This window comes from Rhinolophus hipposideros (assembly GCF_964194185.1).
Source record: "Rhinolophus hipposideros genome assembly, chromosome: 16".
NCBI lineage: Eukaryota > Metazoa > Chordata > Mammalia > Chiroptera > Rhinolophidae > Rhinolophus > Rhinolophus hipposideros.
In genome coordinates, this window is record NC_138062.1 from 27,310,624 (window position 1) to 27,322,182 (window position 11,559).

Genomic DNA, 11,559 nt, shown 5'->3' on the forward strand with positions numbered 1-11,559 from the left:
TAGGGTTTTATTAAGGCAATATCCTTTTTTATTTTCCACAATAAAAATAAAGTCTACAGAGAAAATCAGTCTTCAGAAACAATAATTTTTGGAAATAGAAAGTTTCTAGAAAATTAAAAAAAGAAATATATTTAACATACAATGTGATTTGATGAAGACTAAAAGTAAATTTCTTCTTCTTTGATACACAAAAGATTTTTCAGGAAGAACACAGTCACATAACAACGAAAGCAAAATACCTTTACTCCCCCTCAACTATTACCAAATGGATCTCTCAGAATTTCTTTGTTATTGTTACCAGCCCATGAGTGCTAACAGTTAAGAGATAATTGCAGCACTGAGGGGATTCTAAGAATAATCTCACCCAACATTCTCTCTAAAAGATTACGATATGCATCCATTTTAGGTGGTGGAGGCTAGTAATTAAAACTTTATTGTCATCACTATTATCGTTTTGTTATTTGTTATTTAGCTGTTAATTTCTTTCTTCAAATAAAGTTTTATATTTAAGAAAATTGTGAAGAAGATATGCCAAAAGCCTTGAACCTCTCCCTTCCCTTGAACAAATCAACCACTGTAGTGATCTTTGTAACTTGATCAATCCATATATTTCATTGAAAAAATCTAATTTAGGCAACCCTATATGTCAAGCTTGCCAATCTAAAAGAATCCCTTGGAGTCTAATTATTGTTCAATCAATAAACACATTTTTTGAATTAACTCTATATTTGATACCAGGAAAACTGATTTGTCACAATTTAGAATCTTCTTACCCAATAATAACACATGCAATATATTTAAAAATACAGCTATATTAGTTAAACCAATGAATTAACCTAAAATGTGTTTTTTCAGAAGAAGCTCTCTGAAATGGTAGGGGATCCATTCCAGAGGGAGTTCTCACATGGTGTTGATGTGTTTTATACTCAGTATCCTACTTTAAAGGCCAGGAATATATAGAGTGCATGTTTTAGATTGTCTTGGCCTGCATTCTCCTTGCCCTTGTTCAACTGAAAGGTTATTTCTTACTATTCTGTACTGTCTGTAACATCCTACACTCCCTGCTTATCCTACAGTAGGATATTTAACTAAGAACTCTTATTATTAATTTTTTTTTATGCAGAACTGGAATATATTACCTTCTCCATGTTAGCCACATAAGCTCTATTTTAGGAAGAAAAATAAAAAGGAAGATTGGCATAATTTCAACAGCTTCTTAGGTCCTGTTCATCAAAATATGCTAAAATATCATGAGGAAAAAAGTTGCCTAGATGAGAATTTGAGGATGAATTTTTACAAAATGGAAGCCAAAAGTTTATAGGTAGGTTTTCATTGTGATGAAGAAATGCTTAAATCAGAATGAACTATAAAGAAGTTTATTTACACTGTGAACAGGTATGTCAGCCTTTATATATTTGAAAATGTTTATTCTTTTTTTTTTCTTTTTATTTTATTCTTTTTTTGCGTTTGAGGGAGCAAATAGCCTACTGCCACAATGCAAACCATCATTGGTAAGAAAGGGTCTAATAAGTAATATGTTTTCTATTGCTTATGACAGTACCTAGTTATAAAATAAATTGTGATACCTTATAAAAAAAATTTTGAGATCAGTGGTCCGCAAACTTTTTGGTCTCAGGAACCCTCTACACTCTTGAAAGTTATTGAGGGCTCTATAAAGTTTTTATTTGTGTGAAATATATCTACCAACATTTACAAATTAAAAAGGAAAACTGAGAAACTTTTAAAAGTATAAAAATTAACAAGCACACATTGCAATAGCCACTAGAGCAAAGATGGCATCACATTTCATGTAACCTCTGGCAAACTCAATTGAGCAATTATAAGAGTGAGAGTAAACAGATCAAATTGGGCACATTCAATATCTATAACTTTTCGTATGCCGGTCATACCTCAATAAAGCAGTTGGGGGAAAAAATAGTGAGAGTGAAAAATGGCAAAAAAAAACAAAAAACCTACTACTATTTTTTAAATAGTTTGGAATTCATAACCCCCTGGAGAAGTCATGTTGAATCCTTGGGGAGTCTCTGGACTACACTATAAAAACAGTTATTCCAGATTAGCATATAAACAAAGCTTTCAATCTAGAATTGAAACATTTTGGCAATGAAATTAAATGACAGGAAAATATGGATTGAAATGGAGTCTAATGTATGTTTTTATATGTAAACAAAGTGGTGATTGGTTCAGTTGACACAGCCAAGTTTTGAGGAACAAACCCAGTGGTGTCATTTTGCCAGTGGGAAGCTTATAGTACTATTATCCAACTTTCATACAAAGAAAATATTCTTTGCCTTAAGTAGAAATAAAATTTCCTAAAATAATTTATGTTTGTATTTTGTTTAAGTATAATTGACTTAGAACATTATGTTAGTTTCAGGTACACAACACTGTAGTTCGATATTTGTCTAGATGGCAAATGATCACCACGTTAAGTCTAGTTATCGTCCATCACCATACACAGTTACAGAATATTTTTTCTTATGATGAGAACTTTTAAGATCTACTCTCAGTGACTTCCAAATGTGCAATACAATATTATTAACTACAGTCACCATACTGTTCATTGAATCTCCATATAATTTGTTTTAATACTGGAAGGTTGTACCTTTTGACTCCATTGACCAATTTCACCGACTCCCCAACCCCACCTGTGGCAACAACCACTCTGTTCTCTGTACCTATGAACTCTTTTTTTTTTTTTTAATTTCACACATAAGTGAGATCGTACTGTATTGAACTCTAAACTTCCCAGCAGTTTTTTAAACAATCTGGATCAATGTAGGTGCATACTACATCACACTGGGTTTCCAAAACAATTATACTTTGATGCAGTTCCCAAATGCCCCAGTACAACAATAACCAGAACTCCCTGCAATCTTAAATGTCTTTTTACAAATGAAGCAAAACAAAACAGGACAACAAGTGAACAACAACAACAACAAAACCTTTTTCAAGTGATTTATGTAGGATCCATATGTTATTGTTAATGCATATAGCAGGAATTAAGTTTCTCATTCCCTCACTCCTATAAAGAAGTAATGTCATCAGCTTTTAATGAAAATAGAAATGATAGTTACAAATCCCTCTCTCGGTAGAAAGATAGTATATTAGGGAAGAATGAAAATTCAAGTGTATTTTATGAAGGAAGATATGTCATGGGTAATTAATTTCATTTCATCAAATTCCAATTTTAGAATCAGCCTTTACAATGAGGATATTGAGTTCCACTTAGTAGTGTGAAAATAATAGTGTGTGTGTGTGTGTGTGTGTGTGTAATGTTCATTAAAATCACCAGCAAACTTAAAGAAACATTTACTTCTAACTAAAAATGTTCATCAATGCACAATATTCTCATTAGAAAATGTGTTTTCAACTCAATTTTTTCTCATACAAATTTATACCATTTCACACAAGTACTTTAATATACTCAAATTAACAACTTGACATTTCAATATTTGAAAATATTAAATTATTTATTATACATTTTAATCAATATTGGGGGGCCTTGTTTCCTCTGTGCTGTAAAGTGAAATAATTAATGATTAGACTGGATAAACTGCCAACTCAAAAGTAACTGCTCTGTCTCTTCCCTCCCTCTCTTCATTTTAAAAATAATTAATGAGCTCCGCAAATATGAAAATCAGGAAGTAATTATCAATCACCCTCTACACAGTGCAGATGTGTTAAACATGTTACTTCCACTAAAGGAAAAAAAACAAAAAAACTCTCTTGTTTTAATCTCCTTCTCTATATGTCCATTTCTACCCAATTTAATGCTAGAATTTCTTAATAACTTCAAAATGTCTGCAGAGGCTTCCTTATAGTCTGTATTCTATCCACTTAATCAATTCAATATATAGTTGACCCTTGAACAATGTGGTGAATCAGGGGAGCCACCCCCATATAGTAAAAAATTCAAGTATAACTTTGACTTCCCTGAAACTCAGTAGTCTCTCAGTATCTGCAGGGGATTGGTTCCAGGACCTCCACAGATTCCCAAATCCAGGGATGATCAAGTCCCTTATATAAAATGGTGTAGATCAATGTATACAGTTGGCCCTCCACATCTGCAGATTCCCAACCATGGATTGAAAATACTGTTTTCGTCCATGGATGGTTGAATCTATAGATGCTAAACCAAAGGATAAAGAGTTAACCGTATACTTATTGAAAAACTCCTCATATAAGTGGACCCATGCAGTTTAAACCTGTGGTCAACTGTAATAGAGACATACAACTTTAAGAAAGGTTGGTATTTGTAATAGGTACCAAATGTCTTTAAAATGTATACTTGACTCAGAAATGGAGCACGGGGCTTTCTGGAAATTTATATTTAAAAAATCAGTTTTTGATCTAGCAATGCCACTTCTAGAAACCTACCCTGAAAATGCATCTCCAAAATAGGAAAATAAATATGCACAAGGCTCTTCATTTCAACTTTGTGTGCAACTGCAAAATGGTAGAAAAAGTCCAAATGTCCATACATGGGGGAGTGAGACTTACCTTATCTACAGCATAAAGTAATATGGAGCTCTATAAAAGAATGAGGACTCTATGACCTGATAAAGAGTGAACTCTAGGATATATGAGTATTATTAGCTGAAGAAGAAAAAAATGCCAAAAAATATATAAATAAAAATATCTCTAGGATGCTACCTTGTACATCATAAAGAAGTAAAAGAAAAGAAAATTGTATCTGCTTATTTTAACAAAAGAAATAGAGGAAGATAAATCAGAAGTTAATTATATTACTTGGAGAAACAAAAAAGAATGGAGGGGAATAAATGGAAAAATAAGAATGGAGCTACAGGGAAGAAAGGCAACTATACTTCTCTGGTTAGATCTTTTTGTATAGCTCTAACACAAACCCATGGTTAATGTTTCACATATTCAAAAAATGAATTGAAATAAACAGAATAAGGGGCAAGTCTAAAATAAAATGCAAACAGTAACAAACGAATTTAAGTGAATTATGAAGGGATAATATAACCATACTCTGTTTCACCATGAGCTGGTGAAAAAAGAAATAACATAAGTATATTTGGAGAACAATATTTTGACTGTGCTAGAATGCTAAAGACAAGAGGATCTGTACACAGGCACTATATTCTAGTTAGTAAACGTGTTTTCCCCATTTGTTTTGGTTTGTGATTCTGAAATACTTCATGTGTTTAGTAGGATTGAATAAACATGTAAATTTATTGTGGTTAAGATCCAGATTTATCATAGTCAGAAAAAGTAAATACAAGTAAAGAAAGAGAGAAGGTAGAATCAACCCTGTAATAGTTGGACTGGAACTGGAAGTATCAATATGAATTCATGGTTTTAATTATATATGCAGATTGATAGACATAAAAAGAAATATATAGAGGCATGGGTATGTTGGTGGTAATACACATAGCTTTATTTTCCAGCTCAGTCTACTGACAGGTCCTAGTGGCTATGACGCACCAGTAGCAGCGAGCACTCATAGTCCCAGATCTCAGTTTGGAATAAGTAATAACCCTAAGTTTGGGGCAGAGAAACTACAAAATGGGTCTGGAATATTCTGATACCATCAGAAAGTAAGGAAGTGTTGGAAAGATGATGGAAAGTTATTGAAAGAACACAGAGTCACTTGAAGAAACTCCCAATGGCCAAAAGCTAGGATAATTCTAGGAACAAAATAAATAATGATAGTATTGAGTTATAACCAATATAATAAAATAAGTATCTATAAGTCCATAAGTAAATAGTTGAATGAATAAATGGGACAGAAGAAAAACTATTCCTTACAATAGAACTGCAATTAGCAAATGTAAAAGGAATGATGGGAATATCAAATTTCCCCATTAGACAAGTATCTCAATACTTCTGCACAAAAGAAGAATCACTGGTTGGTAAAATGAGTGGATGAAAGTCTGATGAGAATAGTGTATGTGCGGTGTCAAATATGTCTACACAAGATACGTATTAGTGACAAGGGGAAAACAGTATCTTTATAGTGGAGAAATCTGCAGACACTACCTTAATCAAGTCATCCGAGTTAACATTGCCAGAAATAAAATATTTTGACATGTTCCCCTGAAAGGCACTGAAAATGGCACAGTATCACTTCTGTGATATTCTTGCCCAAAATGCATAAATTCAATCTAATGATGAGAAAACATAAGAACATCTCGAATGGTACAGTTTGTGGGTTAATTAATATATCAATGTCGGTTTTCTAGCTTTGATATTATTGTATCATTATCTAAGATTTAAGACGAGGGAAACCTGGGTGAAGGATATATGGGAAAACTGAACTACTTTTCACTTTTTTGGTAGGTCTAAAATTATTTCAAAACAAAAGTTGAAAAAATAAAAAATAATCAGTTTCAATAACAATGTAGGCTAAGACTCTTTAAAAAGATTTATTGCAATGATATTTAAAATAATAAAACATTGGAAATAACATTTGTGTCAGAAATAAGGAATTGACATAACCATGTAATGGCATATTTTGCAGCAATCGAATGGAATTTTAACCAGAATATTTTGGGGACAAGGAAAAAAATGTACATGATGGATCAAGTTCAAATGCTACCAAGGAGTTGTACACGATCATTTTAAACGACATATAAATGCAAAGTTATGCACAGGAAAACCAAGTAGGGTTTTTCAATAAAATTTTTATGTGTCTATTTTTTTGTGATTGACTTGTGGTTAATGATTTATTTTCTTGTTGATGGTGGTTTATGACTTCCCAAGTTGAGTGTGTATTACTTCTGTAACAAGTTGAAAACTTAAACTAATTCCCTAAGCTTTGCTGAAGACGAATAAAACTCAAACTTAAAAAAGTTAATATAAGTAAAAAAATAATTCTGATTATATTTAGACTAAGGAAGATTAAACATTAATGCATTACAGGAAGAGCACATCACTCCATCATTAAAAGAACATCGTTTTATGTTAATAGTTTATACACACCTGACAGTAAATTTTTCTGAGGAACAGCTAAAGCCCCAATTCCATAATAAAAAGATGGATATATAATATTTAGCAAATAAAATGTGCTGTGCATTTAGAAGCTTAGTTTTGATATTGACTTCTTTTCATATTAAGCCCTTTAAAGACAGACATGTTCACTTTCAGTCGATCCTTGGTTCTGTGATACAATCCCAATAATAGTGTGCTTCCTAATGATTTTCTTCACCAGGAATCCAATCTTTGTGTGTGTGTGGTATTATTGAATGTGGCTCTTGGTTTCTCTTTTTATTTTTATTTTTTTGGTACTTCCACATAACACCCTATATACTTTATTTTTAAAAAAAGTCTTTTCAAACCGAAAACCAGGATTTATACCTAGAAATTCCATTCACACAAATTACTCTGCTACCCTAAGCCCTTTTAAGTGGCATCTCTCCAATACTACAGTTTTAGGTGCTTCAAAATGTTATTTTACATTTATTTAATATGCATATGTGTATATAGTTCAGTCCTTTACAACGGGAGTACTGACACATGAATTCACTTCTATCTACAGTTTAAAGGTTATCTAATACCATCTTAGAAACACCTTAATAATTTTATTACAATTATTTTAATAAAAATTAAAGCTAGTCAAAAGTTTAGTATACTGCAGTTTTACCTCATTTTCATGATTTGATGTCAGTAACTAAGAAAGTAGAAACATTGTTTGTCACCCTCATTCAAAGAAAAGAAGAATTTATTGTGGTAGGTGCAGTTTTGACAGCCCAAATAGTGGGTTTGAACAAAGGTCTCTAACTTCTATGGTTTTCTGAGCAATCTCTCTTCAGTCTCCAAAAGAGTGGAGGAGAGTTTTTTAGGACAGACTTCATGTAGGATGTGAAACTTGTGGTTGTGCTGGGAATAATGTAAGTACAGCCCTACCTGAACTAATGTTTCTTGATATCCTCTCTAGATGTGAGATGCATCAATAGAAAAATGTCATATTTTAAAATATTTTCTTTACAACTGAGTTGATTTCACTCAAATGTTTTGGGTCAACTACAATCTAAACTAAAATTTTTACTTTTTCTAACTGAGAAATATTGAGAAACATAAACATAATTTGATGCTTGACAGAAGTTATGAATGACTGAATAAATGAGCAAAGAAAAAACACTTTAGACATAACTGGTAACCTTTTAAATATATTGCATATGAAAAATTAATTCTGCATTTCATTCAGGGTTAACTAATCCAGAATTAAGCTTTAGTATATTAGGTTGTTGCTAAGCAAGTTTGTTGTGGTTCATAATTTTAGGCCTTTGTAACTAATTTATTGTTAATAGAATTCCCTATTAGTCCACAGAAACCAGACTTTGTTAGAAGGAAGAAATACAAAATAAAACAGTGAAGCTTAAAATTGAATAAGTACTCTAAGGAGAATCCTGCTAGAAGATTACATATGCTATACATAAATGAGCACTGAAGAAATTCAATTTATGTAGGGAAGGAAGGTCATTTTAGGAAATGAATATTTAATATATTAACATATTTTAAATTAATAGTAACTTTTCAAATGATGGTCCCTTATATCATTCTTTTCTAGGAACATTGTTCCTCTCCCCACTGTTAAGTCTTCATTTTTTCCCAAGGCAACTGTTTTGCTTTCAATTAGTACAGAACACACAATTGTTGAGCTCCACTAATAGAATGATTCTTCCCACTCATGGTTTTTTTCAATCTGTGAATGAAGGTCATTTAGTGTAATGGTTGGCTTGCCTCATCTCTTTCATAAATGTACAGTGATCTGCCCCAGTCCCATGTTTCCTTGGGCTGAGTGGGTGTGTCTTTCTAACTTAGAAGTTTGTCATTATTCGGTCCATTTACCTGCATGTATGAGCACCCAACAATCTAAACTTCATTGGTAATAAAGGTAATAACTGGCTTTAGCCTTTATCCAACCTCTTTGAAACCAGGTAGTGAGTGGAAAGATATGTTATTTTAGAAATTCCATTGGGAGAATGCAATAAATATCAACTGTATAACAGCTATTTTGCTAAATATTAAGACTATAAACCTAAGACACAAGGTACCAACAAAGTAGCAAAGCCAACAGAAAGATAAGCAGATGATTACAAAACCATGTATTAAATGTAATATGGTGAAAGGGTAGCCATGCCCTGTAATGGAAGAATGGAGGAGAAGGCTCTAACATTTCCGTAGCATTTGCCTGTGTTTAATCTTACAGGACACAAATCAATCACACAGGTAAAGTTGGGAACCAGGAAGAGCATTATTAAAAAGAAAATAAAAATAGTACTTAGTTAAAAAGCAATATGATGTATTCCATAAAACTGTGTTTTTTTGTTTTGTTTTGTTTTGTTTTGTTTTGTTTTGTTTTGAAACATAGTGCGATGGATAGTCAGAGGATATGGGGATAGTAGGAAAGAACAAGGAGGTAGGTTACACAGACAAGTTACAATACCCACTTTGTATTTTTGTTTTCTAGCTTGATATCATTTATCATTTTAAAATACTTCATGAACTTTTTTTTTGAATTGTAAGCACAACAATTAACATGTACTAATGAGAATATCATCGACTTTTCTGAACTTAGAGTGATACAATCCTCATACGAACATAAGTAAAGCCTGGAATATCTAGGCTTTCATTCAAATATTTTCAAAATTATTTTTGACATCAAGATACAATGTGATATAGACTTGTAAATGATGTATTATAGAATTGCATTTTATTTTCCATTTTTATTGGGGAATATTGGGGAACAGTGTATTTTTTCCAGGACCCATCAGCTCCATGTTACGTCATTGTTTTCCATCTAATTGTGGAGGGCACAGCTCACTGGCCCATGTGGGAATCAAACTGGCGATGTTGGTGTTATGAGCACTGCGTTCTAACCATGGAGACAACCAGCCAGCCTAGAATTGTACTCCTGAAACCTATGTAATTATACTAACCATTGTCACTCCAATAAACTTAATTAAGTACACACACACACACAAATATGTATATGGATGATACTACATAGAGAATAGAATCTTAAAGTACCTAGAATTCAACACTAAAGGAAATTTATAATCTCCTCACCCAACCTCATCTTTTTCCACAGTCCCAGATCTCAAGAAATGCCACCATGACACAAGCTGCTTCCCAAGAAAGAAACCTGGAGGTCACCTTTGATTACTATTCCTTTGTCAAGTCTGTGCTTCGTCAATCAACAGGACCCACTGACTCTACTTCCTAAAAAGATATACATCTGCCCACTTCTCCAGTCTTCTACCACTCCAGTAGTGGGTACCACAGCATTTTTCTCCTGAACTACAACAATTATCACTAATTGTGTAGCATTTATCTCTCTGCCAACCTTGAAATCCATTTGCTACATTGCAGTTATGAGGATCTTTTTAAAACACAAATCTGATAATGTCACCTCCACTATTTAAAACACTACAATGATTTCAGATTGAATCTAGGGTAAACTTTCTTGAGACTGGATCTTTACTCTCCAGGTTCTTCTTCCTCCAATCTCCTCACTGCAGCTGTTTCAGCCCATCCTAAGGGCCTTGCAAATACACATTGCAGGATTCAGTTCCCTCTGCTTGGAATACTCATCTTTTCCCTTTCAGCCTAGTTATTTTCTATCTTTTAGATCTCAGCACAAAAATCCCTTGATTTTGTCAAGCGCAAAACTCTTAATTTTGTCAATCTCCCTGACTCACATCAGAGCCTCTCTAGTGGGTTTTTAAAGATGTCATATAGTTAGGCATAACCTTGTGTCACAGTGGCAATTTCGATACATTTATGTTAAAAACAAAAACAAAAAACCTTTAAGTCTTATAAAACGTCTACTTCATGAGGCTTTTCTTTACACTCATAAGAATATAAAATCAATGTTTTATCTGATATACAAACTCATACCCATGGTAGATATTCTCTGTGTTTTGACAAGAAGTTCTTAGCACAATACCTGTTCATAGAACATGACCTTTAACATATATGAGTTTCCTCTTTATGTTAAATCCTTCTTACAATGGCCAGCTTATTAGAATTAGACATTTACTTCTAAACAAGATAAATAAAAGAAGAAAATAGAAAATAATTTTAATATATTGATATGAAATTATTTTATGCCAAGAAGGCTAAATATAGCCACTAAAATAGAGGACACCATAGATAATAGTAAAAATTATTAGCATTTATTACTATTATGTATATGATTGGAAATGCTTTCATATCATTCTTTCAATCAAAAACATGAATTAGCTATTTTAGCTATGAGGAAATAGTGAATTAAAGAAAGGAAGCAAATTTGTCAAGATTAAAGAAAGAACATTTTGGGGCTGACGATCAAATATGGTTCTGTCCCAAATTTGTGCTCTATCCACTGACGGTCCTATAATAAGTGGAACTCAGTGTCTTGTGTTGCTAAATATAAACTTATATTAAAACATTTGGTGAAAGTCTATAAAGTTTAAAATTTTACTCCCTACCCAAGGAAAAATACAGTTTGTTGTACTTGCATGTAAGAGGAAGACCATGTCTTCACCAAAGGTAAATATTTTGTAATATTAGTTTCAAGAAACATTA